This window comes from Marmota monax, unplaced genomic scaffold, assembly GCF_021218885.2.
Source record: "Marmota monax isolate L192 unplaced genomic scaffold, Marmota_monax_Labrador192_F-V1.1 WCK01_AAM20220418_F8-fsc00057, whole genome shotgun sequence".
NCBI classification, from domain to species: Eukaryota; Metazoa; Chordata; class Mammalia; order Rodentia; family Sciuridae; genus Marmota; species Marmota monax.
Genome location: NW_026693933.1, coordinates 4457191 through 4476524, shown reverse-complemented (window position 1 = coordinate 4476524; position 19334 = coordinate 4457191). Strand labels below are relative to the sequence as shown.

Below are 19334 nucleotides of genomic sequence, written 5' to 3'. Positions count from 1 at the left end.
TCCTTTGAAAATAAGTATAATCACATTTTTTCAAAGAGAAAACATCAATCAGCCATGTACGATGACTTAGTATAAGAATTTTTAATTTATGAATTTTATGACATGGAAAAGACTATTTTATTTAGACACTAAAAATCGGTCAGGGAAAGTGCAACTTTAATACCTACTTTAAGTCTTAAATCTAACACCTTTCTCAGGTGCATAGGCTGACAAAAGTGAAAAATCTCACATTTTTTTTTCTTCTATTCTCTTTGAGATAGCTTTTTAAATGGTGTGTATGAGAGAGAGAGATCATGTGTGTGTGTCATCTAGTCACACAGCATCCCTTAAAGAGTCCTTTGGTCTCTGATTGTAAATATGGCAAATATAAGTAGTCTCTCCCAAATACCTACACTTGATATCACTGAGGAGGTCCGTTAATGTATTAAAATTTTACCAACTATTTTCAGTGGAGAATTATTGGGATTTAGTTGGAAAGAAAAGAGGAAGGCAGGAAGGAAGGAAAGAAGGAAGGCAGCCAGGCAGAAAAAACTTTTCTCAGAGAGTTCCCAGTCTAGATAAAGAGCCAAGACAGACAGATGATTACCATTTAAGATGACAAAGATGCCCAGCATGTTTGAGGAGACACAAACACCCTAACCAACATAGGACAGGGGAAAGGGAGGTAGAGGCAGCAAAACTACATTAAGACTGACACAATGTAAGTTCTAAAATATGCTGGTTTCCTACACCAGCCAACCATAGTTCATTTAAAATTAACAGATGCTGTTTTTAATTTAAAATTAAATTTTTTAAAAAAAAAAGCCAGGCATGGTGATGCACACCTGTAACCGCTGCAACTTAAGAGGCTGAGGCAGGAGAATCACAAGTTCTAGGACAGCCTCAGCAATTCAGTGAGATCTTATCTCACAATGAAAAAACAAATTAAATGGGGACTGGAGATGTAGCTCAGTGGTAGAGGGCCCCTGGGTTCAATCCCCAGTACCTAAAATAATTAAGTAACATAAAAATCTATAAAACATAATACTGATATGCACACTAAAATTAAGAGAGCTTCTTTCTTGTTTTTCTCATTACAAAATTTGGATAACGTCATCAACATTAATCTCTTCATTTTGTAGGGTGCTTGCACTTGGCTCTGGGGAATCTAGATCTAATTTTTATCTTAAATACTGCAGCACTAGCATATATAAAGGGGATTTTAAGGAAGGTGGACTATGAACTTACACTTGAAGGAAAATCTGGAATTCAGAAATGGGTGAGAGGAGGGGAATTCAGAAATGGGCAAGTAGGATTTCTCAGTGAGAAATGTATAAACAGGCAACACTGAGCAACAGCATGGGACTCTTTGGACAATCAGGAGATAGGTGCATGGCCTTGGGGGTGGGGGGCAGGCAGGAATGTGACAATGCAGAGACCAGCAAAAGTCAGATCATGAAGTATCTTGAGTGCTAAGTAGATTTTGTTTCACTTTGTTTTATTCCCTAATATTTTTTAGGTATAATTCCTGTGTAATCCAGTGGTAATTATTATATTCACAGAGTTGTGCAACCATCAGCTCTATTCAATTCCAGAGCCTTTTCATCACCCCAAAAGAAACCCATTTCCACTGGCACTCACACCCCATTTTCCCTCTCCTCAGCTCCTGGAAACCATGGCTCTATTTTTATCTCTGGATATTTCATATACATGGAATCACACATTATGTGGTCTTAAAATCCTGACTTCTTGCACTTAGCATAATGTTTCCAAAATTCTTCGTTTGTAGCACAAATCAGCAATACATTCCTTTTTAATGGCCCGGGAATCTTCTATTATTAGAGATACCACATTTTTTTTAATCTGTTCATCATCTGGTAGACATTTAGGTTGTTTCCACTTTGGGCTCTTAAAGATGGCTATGAACACTCATACATTTTTATTATGAAATTTGTTTCCTAATATACACACCTAGGAATAGAATTGTTGAGCAATATGGTAACTCTACTCTTAACTTTTTGAGGCACCTCTAGAACTGTTTTCCAAAGCAACGTGCCATTGTACACCCACACAATGTTGAAAAGTGTGAGTTATCTGGAAGGCAGATGACTACTCCAAATCTTGAGGCTGGATTGGAAGATACGAAAATTTTAATTGTACAAAGGTCACTGCAGAAGTAATGTAGAAGTTGACTATAGGATTTGGATGAGAAAAGAAGCATGAAAGAATTCTGCCAAAAAAAGCCAAGATAAGGAAACTGTTTAATGAAGATATTAATAGTAGGAATGGAAGAAGGAATTGGATTTGAAAAGAAAAGGGCAGGAAAAGGAAATAGCTTTTGGCAAGATTAACAATAAACTTAAATTTCCTAAGAAGAGTATGATAAACTTAAGTTGCCTAAAGTATCAGGCAAATAATGAAAATAAATAAAACACACAAGATGTAAGCAAAAGGGACTGGTGAGGATGAAGCAGAAGAATAAGCCTCATCTAAAGGAGGCAGTTGTAACAGCACCAGCCACCAATGTACAAGGACTATAGGCCTAGAGGGGTCAGTTTCTCCTTGTTCAAGAAAAGGAAATTTTTATTTAACATAAAATCTGGATTTGCTTATGCAGAATATCCTGTTTTTAAATATTACCGATTAATTTAATATTCCTTTAAATTATGTGCAGTATGGTCAAAACATGCCTACAAGATGCCAGTTTGTGATCTCTCTCTCTCTCTCTCTCTCTCTCTCTCTCTCTCTCTCTCTCTCTCTCTCTCTCTCACGGGGTAAAGTGAGCCAAGAATCAGAATATGCCCACTCTGAAGGACTGAATTTGTTCCCACCAAGAAGACACTAAGGAGAGAGCAGAAGCAGAGGAGGAAATCATGGCCTCTGTGCTATCCCAGAGGTTCAGGGATGACAGTTCTGAAAGAAAAGTAGCAAATAGTTAGAAGGCTCAGGGAGTCTTTTCACTCTGCACACTGAAAAATGGACTTTGGGATTTGACAACCAAGAAATGGGGAAGACTGCCAGGCATGGTGGTGCACGCCTATAATCCCAGTGGCCCAGGAGGCTGAGGCAGGAGGACCCCAAGTTCTGGGCCAGCCTTAGCAATTTAGCAAAGCCCTAAGCAACTTAGTGAAACCCTGTCTCAAAAAAAAAAAAAAGAAAAAAGATGAGTTTGGGATGTAGCTCAGTGGTTAAGTGTCCCTAGGTTCAATTCCAGAAAGAGAGAAAGAAAGGAAGGAAGAGAGGGAGGGAGGGAAGAATGAAAGAGAGAAAGAAAGAAAAGAAGGAAAGAGAAAAAGAACAAAAATACAGAGGCAAGAAAATGGAAAATAATATTTGATATGAGAAAAATAGAAGGCTGAATAATTTAGTTTCTTCTCTCTTTCTAAACCTTGTTTTTTCCCCCCCCAAAAAAAGGATTATGTGCCTCAAATCTACATTTAAATCTCTCAGAGAGAAATCAACTAGGCTTAATACTGTTGGCCTTCTCAATTGATAGGTATCAGACTAATCTCCTTTAAAAAAAAAAAAAAAAAAGATGACCTCTGAAAAACTTTAGATCTATATGATGTACAACATACTTGGTCCTTCCAAGCTTACAGTTCTAAAAAGTTACTATGAACATGTTTTATAAACAAATGAAAAATGTTTGTAACTTGGGCTGTCTCTGACAGAGACCCAAAGTAACAATGGCTTAGAAAGACTCCAAGCTATTATGGCAACTCTACTTCAAGAGGTCATTCATCCTTGACCCAGATCTTTTTTTTTTTTTAAATCCTTGTTGCTCTGCCATCCTTAGAGTGCGGGCCTCTAAGAGCAAGGCCTAAGATCACATCCACATTCCCACAAGTGAGAGGGAAGAGGAGGCAATATACCTCTGCTCTTTATCAGCCTCTCTGGAAGCTGCAAAAATCACTTCAGTTTACATCCTGTGGGCCAAACTCTGCCAACATGCTATGATTCCTAGCTGCAAGGGAGGCTAAGAAATGTCCTCTTTTTTTTTTTTTTAATGGGGGTCTGTCCCCCAAAGACAATGAAGAGCCTGGTGCAGTAGTGCATACCTGTATTCCTAGTGTCTCAGAAGGCTGAGGCAGGGGGATTGCAGGTTCAAAGCCAGCCACAGCAACTTAGTAAGGTCCTAAACAGCTTAGAGAGAACCTGTCTCTAAATAAATTATTTTTTAAAATGGCTGGGAATGTGGCTCAATGGTTAAGTGGCCCCTGGGTTCAATCCCTGTACCAAAAAAAAAAAAAAAAATAGATAAATAAAGACAATGAGGAAAAGATATTCTGGGAGACAACTAGCAGTCTCCACCCCAGAATGATATTCAATTTTTTAAGATTCAGCTCCTAAAATTCTATAAATTATTTACATTTTGGTTCAGTTTTGCAAGTGAATATAAATCTGGCCTAACCTTTATGCTTAAATATTGGAAACATGTAACATCATCACAATTTTGGCTTCATGGTGCTGATATTTATTTCAGCACTGAAGAAAGTTAAAGTTAATTTTAATTTCTTCTTACTAAATTATTTTCCCAAGAATTCTAAAGCAACTCTCATATTCTTGCCATGCTTACCAACTAGCTTTCAAAAGACTACATTAAAAACTCAAATTATAAAATTTAAAAATCATTGACATATTCCCACAGCATATGGAACTATACCACCTCAAGAATTCTTTTAAATTCTCACAGTCAATTGTGCCCTTACTGCCAGAAAACTCTTGAAGTAACAAGATGTATTCACTATAGCAAGATGTGCTCCTGAATTTTGACACTTTATTCTCATATTAGTTCACAGTACTATATTTTATCATTCAAATATGAGAGGATTAAAAATAAAATAATTCACCAGCACAAAGTGAAAATAATTCACTACTGCTTGACATATGAACATTCGAAAAGCCTACCCATGAACTATCAAGCCTCCTAAATAAATATAAAGAGGAACAATCCATAAAAAGTGATCCAATTTAAAATACAGTAATTTATGGGCTGTTTTATGTTCATTCACATTTACTAAATTCAAGAGTATATTATTTCAAAGCTACTTGGCTTCTATCTTTTCTTTAAAACATGGTATTTTCCTATAGTAGCATCTTTTATCTACTTAAAAGTATGTATATTATTATGTTCAACAAATTTAACTTCCTTCTTTTAGGACTGGCTTGCCTTATGAATGGTTTTGAATGGCTAGAGCAATGACAAAAATCATCAAGCATGATATTAGTACATAAGTTGACAGTGAAACTTGAATTTTTAAGAAATATGTTTTCTTATTATAAAACATTCTTTAAAGAAAATTTGGGAACTATTAAAAAGAAAGAAGTAGAATATCATAATAAATTACATCAAGTTGAGTCATAGATACTTAAATCATCTTTTAAAAGGGATCTTGACCAATAAGATTTTACATAGACAAGAAAACACACCCATTGATGGACACCTATTCCCAACCAAAACAAGGTGAGAACTGGAGTTGCCTGCCTGTATTAGAAAATGGAAGTCGTGTACAAAATATGTAAAACAACAGTTTTGAAGACACTGGATATCAGGGAATAATCCATGAAAAATAAGAATCACATGAGGTGAACTCTAAGAAATGGGAAACATTGCATGAACCCTCTGACTGCCCTAGCTTCCAGATCATGGCCCACACTCTTCAATCAAGGAGAAGGATTTGGGAAACAAGGGGGTCAAGACAGAGTCCTGGAGGAAGGAGAGCTAAACACAGAGATCTCTGGAAATTTGCAGATTATTCTCTTTAGATATTGGGCATAGTACTGATTGGCACATTCATGTGAGGACATAGTCAAGGTCAGGGAAAGAACCACCTGAAAGGACTAAAAGACAGTATACCTAGCACTCACACAAGACTGAGAATTGTGCCTATTCCCGTCAACCACAAAAGGAAACCTCATGCTTCATGGAGTGTTGAGTACAGTGCTCAGAAACTAATCTTGAAAGTAAGACCTGAAAGGATCAAATTGTTTTCAAGTCATTAACTTCATCCCATAAAAAAGTTCTCAAGAAAAATTATCTAAATGTACAAAAGTAGAAAAATATCCAGCAACCTATAATAAATATCATAATAAATTACATCAAACTGAGTTGAAATCATAATGTCTGGCATCAATAATTAGTAAGCTTGCAAAAAAGAAGGCAAAATAACCTCTATAAGGAGAACAATCAACCAAACAAAATTGATCAAGAACTGGAAAAGACATTAGAATTTGCAAATAAGGTCATTAAAATAGTTATTATAAATCTAGCCCACATGTTTAAAAATGTAAATTCAGACACTGAGTAGTTTTAAAACAACCAAATCAAACTTCAAGAGATGAACATACAATGTTGAGGAACAACAAAGTATATGTGATTACTGGCAACGATCTAGAAAATCCAGGAATAGGAATTATCCAAAATAAATCACATAGAGGAAAAGGATTAAGAGCTAAACAGAGCATCAGTGAGCTTAATATATATTTAACCTGAGTCCCTAAGGGAGAAGACAAAGAGGAGGGAAACCTAAAAAAAAAAAAAAAAAAAATGGAGGATAACTAAAAAACCTTTGTTCAAATTTACTATTACCTAGAAACCCACAGTTCCAAGAAGCATTTATGAACCCAAAGCAAAAGAAACATGAAGAAAGTTCTACCAAGACATAGCAAATCAAATTGTTCTAAGCAAATTTAAAAAAAAATTTCCAAGGGATATGTTAGATATAAAGAAGAACAAGATAAGGGTGACAACAGACTTCTAATAAAAACCAATGAAAATGAGAAAACAGTAGGGCTACATCTTTAAAGTATTAAAAGAAAAAAACAGTCTAGAATTTTATATCAAACAAAAAAATCTTAAAAAAAAAATACATGTTTCCAGACATATACAAGCTGAAGGATTCATCAGCAACAGATTCGTGCTACAGGAAATGATGAAGGAAGTGCTTCAGGAAGAAGAAAGGTGATGCCAGATGGAAATCTGGATCTACACAACAAAGGAAGAGCTCAGAAAATGGAAACTCCAAGAATAAACACAAAAGATTATTTTGCCAGGCACAGTGATGCACACCTGTAATCCCAGTGGCAATGAGGCCGAGACAGGAGGATCATCAGTTCAAAGCCAGCCTCAGTAACTGCAAGGCACTAAATAACTCAGTGAGACCCTGTTTCTAATAACATACAAAACAGAGCTGGGGATATAGCTCAGTGATTGAGTGCATCCGAGTTCAATCCCTAGTACCCCCCCCAAAAAAAAAGATTATTTTACTATGGAAATCTCCTTACGAAATTATTTACTGTTATCTTGTGGGTTTTAAAACATGTAGAAGAAACAGGATAAGGGATAGGGCATAAAATTTTAATATGTTTTCAACAGTTACTTGAAAATTATAAATTCACACAGAATATTTTAGATCTGCTATACTAAAGAAATGTAAACATAGACATTATTCCAAAATCCCATTTCATTTGACCTACACTTTCCAGTTTGGCTTGGATAGGTTAGCATTATACTTTTGAAAATATAAATTCAGTTGAATTTATCGCATTTGTTTTCATAGAAAAAAGGTAGTAAGTAACTTCAAAAGGGTGGTGTTGTTAGTAACCAAGCAAGGCTAGGGCCTTTCCTGAACTTTATAAATAAGAGCAAACAACTATTGTTTCACTGTAATACAAAACTCAAATATTTATTTTAGTATAGGTAACTGTAAGAAATTAGGTCAAATAGATAAGTAGGAGATTTTAAATATATTTATAGCACAAGTAACAAAAGAAAATTCCCTGGAGCAAACTATGTTATATTCATTTATGAATATGTCAAAATGAACCCCACTATTATATATAACTACAGTGTATAGAAAACATTTTTAAAAAGAAAAAAGGAAGTTCCCTTCCTCACTTTCCCAATCTGCTAAAATTAAAAGGCCCAGTTTACAACCAATAGGGCTTTTTAGGAGAATGTTTACCAGGAAGGTTAGGGAGAGAAGATAACAAAGCAAGACTAGCTTTTCAACATTAAAATGTCACTAAAAGATGGGCTGGGGTTGTGGCTCAGTGGTAGAGCACTCTCATAGCATGGGAGAGGTACTGGGTTCGATCCTCAGCACCACATAAAAAAATAAATAAATAAAGATATTGTGTCCATCTACAACTAAAAATATTTTTCAAAAAATTGAAAATCAGATATTTTTAAAAAAGAAGTCAGTAAAAGAAATAAAATCAAAGCACAATCGGAGATTCACAAGTACAAAATTCTATATATAGCTATTCAGTTTTCTCTGATTCGGTGAAACCTATTCAATAGCGCATCTCCCAAGTTCCCTCGGTGAATAGTCATGTGCTGAAATGAAAATGGAAATACAGTGCAGATGTATCTTTTAGGTAGACAGGGAACGATGGGCTCCAAGATGAAAATCTAGTCCAGACAAAATCGCTTTGCAAAAGGGCTAACATGTCCACAAAGTAAAGTTTACATTGTTTAGTGTGCCACACCCTGAATGGAAATACTGTTGCACAGTGGAGTTTAGGAACTACTAAGCTAGACCAAAACAGAAGAGGTCTGTCTCCATGTGGAATTCTATGCATTCAAACTCTACCATATAAGACAACTACTAAATCTTTAGTAGTAAATAGAAAATTAGTGGAAATTTCTTAAGTGTTGCTGCCTCTCAGCAGAATTTATTTGAATTTATTACAGAGTTAGCTTCTTTAACCATTACATATTACTAGATTCAGTGTTCTTATAAGAATTAAATGAGACAATATATGTGAATATGCTCAATCAAGGGTCATTATGCACATATGGCAGATTTTAATGTAAGTCTTGCTCTAGCAGACCCACCAGTTGCATTCAAAGATCTTGGTCACTGGCAAAAAGTAATACTTGCCTTTCTAAATGGGCAGTACTGATTTCATGCATTTTGACAACAGTTGTGAAACTTGTTATAGTGGGATTACATCTTATGTAAGGATTGAGTTTTAATATGCTTAAATGCTTTTGATGATATTCATTCTTCTCCTGTACCCGAAAAGGCAAAACGGCAAGATAAGCATAGAAATCAACAGGAGACAAGGAATAATCAAAGGCATTTTAAATAAAATTATAAATTTTAAATGTGTTCAAAGTACCAGCAGACTTTAGAACATAATTTCAGACATGGGCTAGCATAGCAAAAACACAGTCATGATAATGATGGTATTATTAATGAAAACAACATAAATAATCCAAGCTTAAGGGGCTTATTAGCAGGGAAAAGGCTTAAAACAAATGCAAGGGAATTTGGATCATAAAAAATGCATATGTAAAACTTATTTTGGTAAAGTGGTGAGGTCAGACCTCTAGCCTGATAAGGAAATGATGAAAAAGACAAATCAGATGTGGGGGGTAAATGAAAAAATGACACAGTATCGTTTGTCATTTGGGAAAAGAATGAGAGCAACTTAATTAAATATATTGCTCTGTTTTTAAAGTAATATAACTTAATCCATCCAATAACAACAAAAACCAACAACAACATTCTTTCACCACCAAAAAAAAATGTATTAGTATTGGCTATGTGCACAAATAAGTCTGAGAATCAAGGCATTATCATTTGAATTTATACTGCACACTCGCCTCACAAGATTATAAAATTAAACTCAAGCTCTTGGTCCCACTGACTAAATTTCCAGTACTCAAAAGTTACATGTGCCTATTGTAAAGCACAGACACAGAATATTTCCATTATTGCAAAAGTTCTACTGGACAGCACTGATCTCCACGAGTGTTACAAGTGCCTCGTGTATGACAGATGAGATCTAAAAGAACACACACTCCCACACACAGACACACAGAAAGCCAATAAATCAGGCATGCCTTTATTCAAAACATTTCCTGAGCATTTCTTGTGTTAGTTACTGTATTAGGCATTCAGAGACCACAAATTAAAATAAAATAATCCCTGCCCTCAAGGAGCTCACAGGGTAATAGGAAATAAAAACATAAGTAATTGGTCAATCAGAAAACACTTGTTGGTCACCAATAGTAGGACATGTACTTTACAGTGTGAAAAAAAAAATAAAAGCAGTGGGTATGTTCTCTCTGACCCTGAAGAATGTCCAGTCTAGTTAATGACATACAATGTAGACTCTGATGTAAAATGTTTTGATGGACAAATTAAGACTTGAAACTCTGTGCTTCAAACTGAGATACAAGTTTGATGAGTAATTTGTTTTTCATTCTGCATTTCCATTGGAATTATAATCTAAAAAGATAATATAAATTTATTCTAATTAATTTGTAAATAACAGTAGTTTTAAAACTACTATTAACCAAATTTTCATTTCATTGTTTGCTGCTGCGTTTTCAATTGTGTGCGTACTAGATAAAGGCCAAATAATACAGAGTTTGGTAAATAAACTGGCTAGAGAAAAGGTGAGGATGAATTAGTCATTATAGAACACACGGTAATATAGCATCCAAAAGTATAGGCTTCCTGCACTGTACTGGTTAAAATCATCATCATCTCTGTGTATTTTCTACACAATCTGTTCTTCATTCCAGCAATCTCTGAATATGGCTTACGCATTTGATTTAGAATTCAATAACTCCACAATGCTAATCACATTTTCAAGAGAACAAAAAAAAAATGCTATAGAGCTCTCAGTTGATAATCTCATTAAAACTGACATTTGAGGATTATTTTCCAGCAGAATTATGATCAAGTATGAACAAGAAAACAAAGCCTTCAAGTAAATATCGCTTGTTTGTTTGTTTGTTTTTAATCTGTTCAAAGGATATTTTCCACATTTATATTGATATAAGACATAGATAAAGAACAAAATCTGAGGTTACATCTTTATGCTCTCAAAGTCAATTCTGGCAATGTAATTTCAACAAACAACATCATTTGTCACATTATTCAATCCTGCTTCTTTTAATTTCATCAGTTCTTTTGTTCACATTCAATAACTATTTGCTGGTTTGGGTTTAAATAATTTATAAAATCTATAAACAAAAGGACTTACATTTTATGATCCTACAAACTTAAGTAAAGCAGTCAATAAAAATCAGTTCACACTGTACAGACCAGGAGTCTTAGCCAAAATCAGCCCATTCTTCCTGTGGACAGGGTACCTACTAGCAAACCAAACCTTCTCTGCCCTCCTTTCCATCTAGGCATGAAGGACCATGGTTCTCTTGTGGAACAGAGTAACTGCAAAGAGATCACAAATTCATTTGTGAATCATTCTGTATATCAACTAATATATTTCAGAAGTAGAAAAATGCTGTGCTTAGTAATGAAGTGCAAATTCCTTTAAAGACTTTACTCATCCAGTAGCTTTTTTAAATAGTGGATTTTCTTAATTAACACTAGAATTCGATTTCTAAGCCTGTGAGAACCACAGCCCTCATCCTAAATACTGCAGGAATTCAGAAAAGGGTTAGAACACAGTGAGCTGCAGTAACCAGAGAAGCATCGCAAAAGAGATGGGTCATGCAAAAGAGATGGGTCATGTGCTGGGCCCAGAGGAAAAGCATAGCAGAGAAAGCATAGCTTCCTAATAGGTACACACCCAAATAAAACCCCAGAGGAATGAAAGTCTGATCTGGCTACAAGATGACCACTGAGAGTTCTGGACTCAGTAGGTTCATAAAAGCACTGAGAATGAAGGGCTGAAAGATATCTATGTTTTTCAGTATTCTTTCAATTAAAGGGCAGAAACTCAGTTTATGTAGAGTTTATTGCTTGAAAAATATAATCCTAGAAAAATTACTGGTAGAACTGGCCTGGAGGATGCACGGATGCAGGAACTAAATAACTATTTGTTTATTCTCATTCTTTCTCTTGCTCTCTTTTATTTACATGTTGATTTATTTTCTCAGGCAGGCTGTTCTTCCCATTTATCTAAAATCTAAGCCACTTGCTAGCTCCAAATTTAGAACTGAGATCCTTAGAGATTTATGGGGTGCAAGACAGAGAATAGCAAAAGTTAAAAATGTAAAAGTCATAAAGAGAGGCTAGGTCCAGACTATGAAAGAACTGGTGTACACCAAGGAGTTTGATCACTTAAAGAGTCAAATCTGGCATAAGTTAGTTTAGGAAATCTAAAACTTATATGAAGGAATTAAGTTTTATTTCTAGATTTCCTGAGTTTCTGTGTGCTCAGGAATAGGTTTCTACGCATGGTACTTTTCTAGAAGGGTGGACACCTGGATCCAGATGGGATAATCATGAAACTCCATGTATCTGGCCACCATGGAGTGGTCCGAGGTATGCACCTGACCTAACACAATCCAATCTGAGTGCTTCCTTGGGGTGTTCAGTTTAAAATGTTTACATTTGAACTAATATTAAAGGCTTCTGCATACTGTGTTGAAATGCTGAGTACAACTCAATAAAATTAACAGAAAAATAGGTGAGCCTTCATGGGTCCCACACTGAGCTTGTATTTTACAGAAGAACAGCAAGGGGATCTGGGTGGATGATTCTGATCAATGGAATGAGATCCATTTAAAGAAGAGATTTTAAGTACATAAAATAGAAGAAAAAAGTAGAATATCTATGAATAGAATTCAGAGGCACCACAGAGTAGAAAGGGGGACCAAGTAATAGAAGAACAAAGGAAGAATTTCTCAATAGACGTTTCAAGTAGATCAAAACAGTGACATTTGGAAAAGCTATAGAAGGAACCCTATAGCCAAAGACGCAATGAGAATTCATAATGCTTCCTGATTTATCTTAATAGTGGAAATCTACATATAGAAGAGAAAGGAGGAACAGAGCTTTTGATTTTAACCAAAATGATAAGTTGAAATAAAAATGCACAACCTCCAGTCCCCATTCTTACTTTTAGATCTAAAAGAGACCTATGATCTGTGCTTCCTGCTGAGAAAATCAAAGAAGGCATGATACAGCACACTCGCAGTCCTCTCTCTAACCCTTATCTTCCAGTATTCAGTTCTCTCAAGGTGAATGATGGACCCCAAGAGCAACTGTAGCCGACATCCACTTCAATGTGTGAATTAACAGGCTTTCCCCCTGGAAACCTCACTTACTGCATGTGAGTATAGGATGTGTACTACAAGGCTGTGGGCTGTGGAATCAGAACTATACTCAAATCCTTATGTCACTCTAATGCAATGATCCTTGGCAAGGCATTCAAAGTCTCCATTTACCTGGGGGGGGGTGGGTAGGAAAGAAGGGAGCAGAACTAGGGAAATATGAACCAAGCTGCCTGAGTTGAGATACAGATTGGAGAAGATCATCCCTGCAAAGTGCTTAGAAAACAAGCTCTGTTCAATAGTCCCCCATGCTCCTCCATAGCATCCCATAGACTTTGGGCCAAAAACATAGTACAGCAAATGTGCAGTTATCCTGAATCTGTTCTCTCCCTACAAGAGAAGACCATGCTATGGGACTCCAAATCACAGAGCTAGCTGGTTCCCTGCAAGGATTGGTGGAATTGATCCCTTAAAATCTTTTACATGTGAATATATTAGAGACAAACTGAGTCAATTTCTAGACTAGCTTATGTGCCAGTGACTCATCTTTTAAAAGGCTCACCACCACTCCAAATGGGGCTTCACTACTATCATTCTCCTAAATCCCAGAAGAGCTTTCTTTCCAAGGACTTGTACAACTCAAGCCACTTACAATTCAATCCCACCTTTAGATGGTTGTCATGTCTATACTGCTCAAAACCCCAAACATTCCATTAAGTAATCATTTGTTCACATTTACTCTTCTTCTTTTCCTCAGCAATGGGTACTTGTCATTCTTTTTGGTCCTGAGAACTGATAATAAATATAAACATATATAATATTTTATATTATGTAAATATTTTATATATGTATAATAATTATGGTGTGCTGGCAGCAGAAGCAACAGTACCTCATAGGATCAGCAGAGCAATTTTGAACCTTGTTTCTGATTGAGTGGCTTCTTAGCCAAGTCTGTTCACTATTCCAGAAATTCTATGAGCCATTCAATATGGTAGACACATCCCAAGGTGATCTCCAATGAGTGATACCCTTGTACAGTCCCTTCCCCTTAAGATCAGATAGAACACATGACTTGCTTCTGACCAACAGAATATAGCAAAGGTGAATTTATTCCCATTATCATGTTATATTGCATTGTATAAGACTCTGTCTTATCTGAGTGGAACAAAAGATACTTTGAAAAAGTAAGCTGTCATATTACAAGGTGCCTGTAAGAAGATTAGTTGGCAAAGAACAATAGGCAGTTTGCAATAGCTGAAAATTAGCCTCTCTCTGATAGCCAGAAAGAAAATGGAGATCTCAGTCCTCTGACCCAAGGAGATAAGTGCTGTTAACAATACCATGGAGCCTGGAAGCAGATGTTCACCAGTTGAGCCTCTGATAAGACTGCAGGCCTGACCAATACCCTATGACACTCCTAAGCAGAGACCTGTTGAATCATGATGAGACTCCTCAGCAGAAGACCTAGTTGAGTCATGTGTGAACTCCTCAGTAATCAAACTGAGATAATAGATATGTGTTAAGTTTCTAAATTTGTTGTGATGTGTTACACAGCAATACAAAATGAAAACAATCAACATCCCCTAAAAAAAATTGTATTTGGTGCTTAAATTCACTCATATTAGTTTTCATGAATTGCTACTAAATACCTCTAGTGACACATAGTTTATCCAAATCTTATCCTTCTTTCAAATTCGACTCATTGCTATTTCACTTGAGCAGCACCAGTCCATACCCATCTCCCTCCTATCATGGGAAGAAAGTACCATAACCAGCAGCCACAACTCTCCTGTGTCTTATCAGCATCACACCACACTTTCCCTGTTGCAGAAAAGAATAGCTTTCCTCCCTTTGAAGCTCTAAACTGAATTTATTATAGTAAACAGTAAACCACGCCTGAATAGTCCATATTTTTCTGTAATTCACACTGAATATGATTTAGATGAGCTCCTATAAAGTATACACTTAGAGAAAGAGACGGTAAAAAATATATTATCTTAATAGAGTAAAAAGCACCTGGTACTGTCTGCTTATTCAAAAAACTAAAAATGTTTTCAACAAATATGTGTGAGCTTACATAAGATTACATATTACCATTTTCTGTGAAATTGCAATGCTTTCTTCTGCATCCTGGATAATACGCTCCACTTCTGACTCTAACAATACAATACCAAAAGTCTATCACCTTAGCTGTTACAAATCATGTGGGCAATTATCCTGAAAAATTCTGTTTGAAATTTGAAAGCAAAGGGATTTGGTGGGCTGAAGAAAAAGAAGAACAAGGTACTGTCCATTTTCATTTTCCTTAAGTCTGTTTATAAAGACACTAGCATATAGACAAAAATGACTAGAATATTCCATAAACCTTTTTTTCACTTTGATGACTGTAAGTTTAGCCAAAGAATCAGAGCTAATAAAAGAGTTTCCTGACCCTTACAATATGATCCCTGACCAATACAGGTTGGCTTTGGAGTGGACATTCCTCTGTCAAAACTCTTTCCTCTTAAAAATCAGGTTCTGATCTCTCTCGTTGGTGATGCTGATGATCTTAAGTTTGACAAGTGTGCTGACAAACACCAAAGGCTGCACTGATGAATAAAGGGGCATATCAGGTGAGACCAAAGAGGGCAGGGCAGTGTGCAGGCTATGGACTGACTGCAAGAATGAATCCTCTTCAGAGGAGCATGTCTTAGCACTTCCAACAGGTTTCCTCCATCAGCAGGCAAAAGCAAGGACCCATTTCCTTATGATTATGTTAACTGATATGGAATGCAAGTTGCACATCTATAGAGATGAGCACGTTACAAATACAATGAAAATTTACGAAATCATCATAAGAGAGCCACGGGAGCAACTTGTTTTTGTGGTTAGGAAACAAATACACATGTTATCCTCGGTTTTACACTTCTTCACTTGCGTATAATTTGGAATCTATCAGTGTACCTGCTGTCTTCTTCCTAAAATGAGAATAATATGTCATCCTACTGGTCTCTCAAATGTTTTGAGAAATTATAAAAAAAATGTAAAAGTTATAAAAACAAGCTGAAAAGAGTTGTATGTGTCTGTGATGTGTGCAATAAAAATTAAATATGATGTCTTTATTGAAAGGAAAGGGCTTCAAGCAATAAAGCCCCCACTAACTGAAACATTAATGTAAACTACATTTTAAAACAAACAAAAAAATCAATTGAAGTAAAAATAAAAAGCCACATTTGGATGCAATAACAAAAAATGTCCATAACTACAATATTTCACTAATGAGAAGGTACAGATGCTACATACAGAAGGATTTTATGATGTCCATATGCTTCTCGAATGACTCTCCTTGTTAGCTATTTCTCCATATCTCTATTTAAGAATAACCTACACCTTCCCCCACTGAGCGGGTGTAAATTATAATATAACACATTGTAATATTTAAACAAATTCAAAAAAGTTATTCTAATAAAAAGAAATAAAAGCTGCATAAACCTAAAAAAAAAACCTAAGATAAGGGCATTAATAAAAATCTAAATTATGGCTATCATTTAAGCTATTGAATATATTTGCACCTAAGTAGTTGGCCTTAAGATTTAAAAATCTTTGAAACCTCAAATAGTAGTTGGTCCATGGCTCAAATATAAATATCATTAAATATACAGTGACAAAACTATAAAGCTGCTCTTTATACTATAATAATGGGCACAGTTTGGTCACAGAACAATCATAAAAACTATAACATATGTAAAATTAACTTCTACTTTCAGAAGGGCTACCATTATTTTTACAGAAGTTGGCAGTTTGTTATGCCAAACAGTCTCTACCCAGAGTGCTAGTCTGACTTTTCAATAAAGGCCAGTCCAGCACACTCATCTACAAAGGGAGAGAAAAAGGAAGAATGAGGTAAAAAAAAATCTGTCTTCTATCTATAAACTGCTACTTAATTTAAAACTCTTAACTTCCTTCTGCACAACCTTCTGTGCATCTAACCGTGTCCATTCTGTAGTGAAGACTATCAATTCAGGAGCAAAGCTGGGAAAGCATCTCTCTCCCTCTAGCTGGCAGCCTATCAAAGGTCAGACTCAGGATTCCCACTGTACATGCACCTGTTTTGTAGCTAAAACATATATGAAAACATTAGCTTTTTCCCCCACACAGAAAATGATACATTCTCAGGAAATAATGCTCATCTTGAAATTTGCCCCAAACAAAATAGATGGGAATAAATTAAAAACAAGTTTTACAACTATTTTTATTTCAGAAATATAATATTCTTATTAAGCATTTCAAATATGAATGGTTTCCAGAAGGCACATCAATGATTTGATGTTTGAGGAATTGGTCCAAATGGGAACAGTGTTTTAAAGGGATAAGGAATACTAATTGTCTGTGGTAAAAGGCAAATATATAACAACAAATTTTCAGTTGCAATAATTTCCATAATAAATATCAAAAGAACCAAAGAGTAGTTTTAAAAAGGATCTTTTCCAAATATGATTTTTACATTGTCCTCATTTATTAACTGCAACTTATTCTGTGCTGTTACTCATTACAGGATTAAAAAGATTTCTGGGACATCAGAAAATAACATCCAGACCTTTTCAAATGTCAAAAGGTTTTCATTCCAAAGATTTTAAGTTGTTTTCTTCTTCAATATAGATTTTTACATACTCACTCCCTTTTTCTGGATTTCAATAATGCCTGCAAGATTCAAAAACATGATTGTGCTCTGAATACTTTAATTCCTAAATCTTTCTGAGACATCTCTATATACCAAGAGTGTTTAGTCTTATAACGTTGTTATACCCTTTGGGGGATGGGGGAACTCTTCACTTTCTGGTTAAAAAAAAAAGTTAAACTTTGTAAGCCCTTCTTATCTCACTTCCGTATTTTACACACACACACACATAAACACACACACAATATTCGTGTGTAATGGGATGTATGTATAACATTATATATCCTACTTTCCGCAGATTTCAAAATGCTATAGTTACTCTCGAAGTTCCTTTTTGAAGAGTACACATCTTCCTGGCAGGGGAAAAAAACAAACATAACAGATCTTCCTGAAATTACAGCATATGAGACTCACTAGAGAATTTTCCAAGTCCACATCACCTGAACCGCATCCTCAGCTCCCCGCAGCAAGCCACCTCTTCTGATAACCGAGCCTGGGATCCGGAGGGCAGCTTGGTCCCACTGTATCACACACAGACACACAGGCCTCTGACACCAGCACTTCTCACTGCGGACAAGTGGGCGATGGCCTCAAAACCAAACAAACGCTGCCTGCTGGGCGATCGGGGAACGCCCCCTGTCCTCTGCTCCCTCATTCCCCACTGCGATATCCCGGTGGCGTTTAATCAATCAGTTTACCTTAATAAGCTTTCAAGATTCATCACTCTCCTCCCACTAGCCTAGGACCAGCTTAATCTCCCATCCTTCAGACCCGTGAACTTTTCTTAAAACCCAGCGTTGGGATGTACAGACTTGGAACCCAAGTCCCCCACGAAACATCATAGGTACCCCACTAAGTACTGCGCCCCTCAAGCAACATGTTGGCAGTACAAACTTTTCATTCATAGCTCCGATGCAACACGAACTGGGTGTGTGTTTGGGGGCGGGGGAGAATCATGCTACCGACCCTTCGCCTCCGTTTGACTAGCCAAATGTCACGCCGTTCATCAAAGGATCATCTAGCACCCAACTTCTGACAAAGGTACCTTAAACCCACCAACCTCTGCCTGCGAGATGCAAGGCAAGTGATATCGGCGGAGTCCGTACTGAAATGCTGTTAACCTGGGGAACCCCGGCAGGGAATACAGTGGCGCATCCGGAGGACCCGTGGCCCCCAATTCCCAGGGCTTTCCCGGAGCAGCAGCCGGGAACTGGGCTGTGGAGCCACTCACCTCCGCCCGCTCCTGCCGAGGCTGTCGCGCCCTCCTTCGCCCCGCGCTGGCGACCCCCTAACTTCTCCCCCTTCTCCAAACAGCCATCTTTCCAGGAGGAGAAGAGAATGGCGAGGCAGGAAGCAAAAGGGGGATTGAAAGTTGACTCGGTGACCACCGCAGCTCCTCCAGCAGGGACTTACCGGCCGCGGCGGGCGCTAGAGGAGGAGACCGCGGCGAGGGCGGCGGGCGCGGCAGGGCCGGCTTGGTGCGCGCTGCGCGATGTGCGGGACGCGCCGCCGCCGCCGCCGCCGCCGCGCGGGGGGAGCTCGGGAGGGCGGCAGCGGGCGGCTGCGAGCTGCGAGCTGAGCGGGTGGCGGCGCGCGGAGGATTTGCTAAAAATAGCACGTCTTGGGGAGGGGAGCAGGGGACGGAGGTGGGAGGAAGACAGAGAGGCCCGACCGGGAGCCCCTGAACGGCGAGGCTGGGCGGGGCCCGGCGGGGAA

General features: G+C 37.2%; 1 protein-coding gene across 6 annotated transcripts in view; it reads right to left on the bottom strand.

Annotated features, from left to right (window-relative positions):
- The window catches only part of Hdac9 (histone deacetylase 9), an 857477-nt gene extending 838407 nt beyond the window's left edge, over positions 1-19070 (bottom strand). For 4 of the 6 annotated variants that reach the window (XM_046463549.2, XM_058585330.1, XM_058585328.1 and 1 more), the window contains exon 1: positions 18850-19070. The gene's annotated coding sequence lies outside the window, so the exon portion shown is untranslated. Of the gene's footprint in view, positions 1-18032; positions 18121-18849 lie in introns of those variants that run through there. The other 2 variants (XM_046463550.2, XM_058585332.1) reach the window with 1 other exon arrangement.
- Positions 19071-19334: the final 264 nt, after the last annotated feature.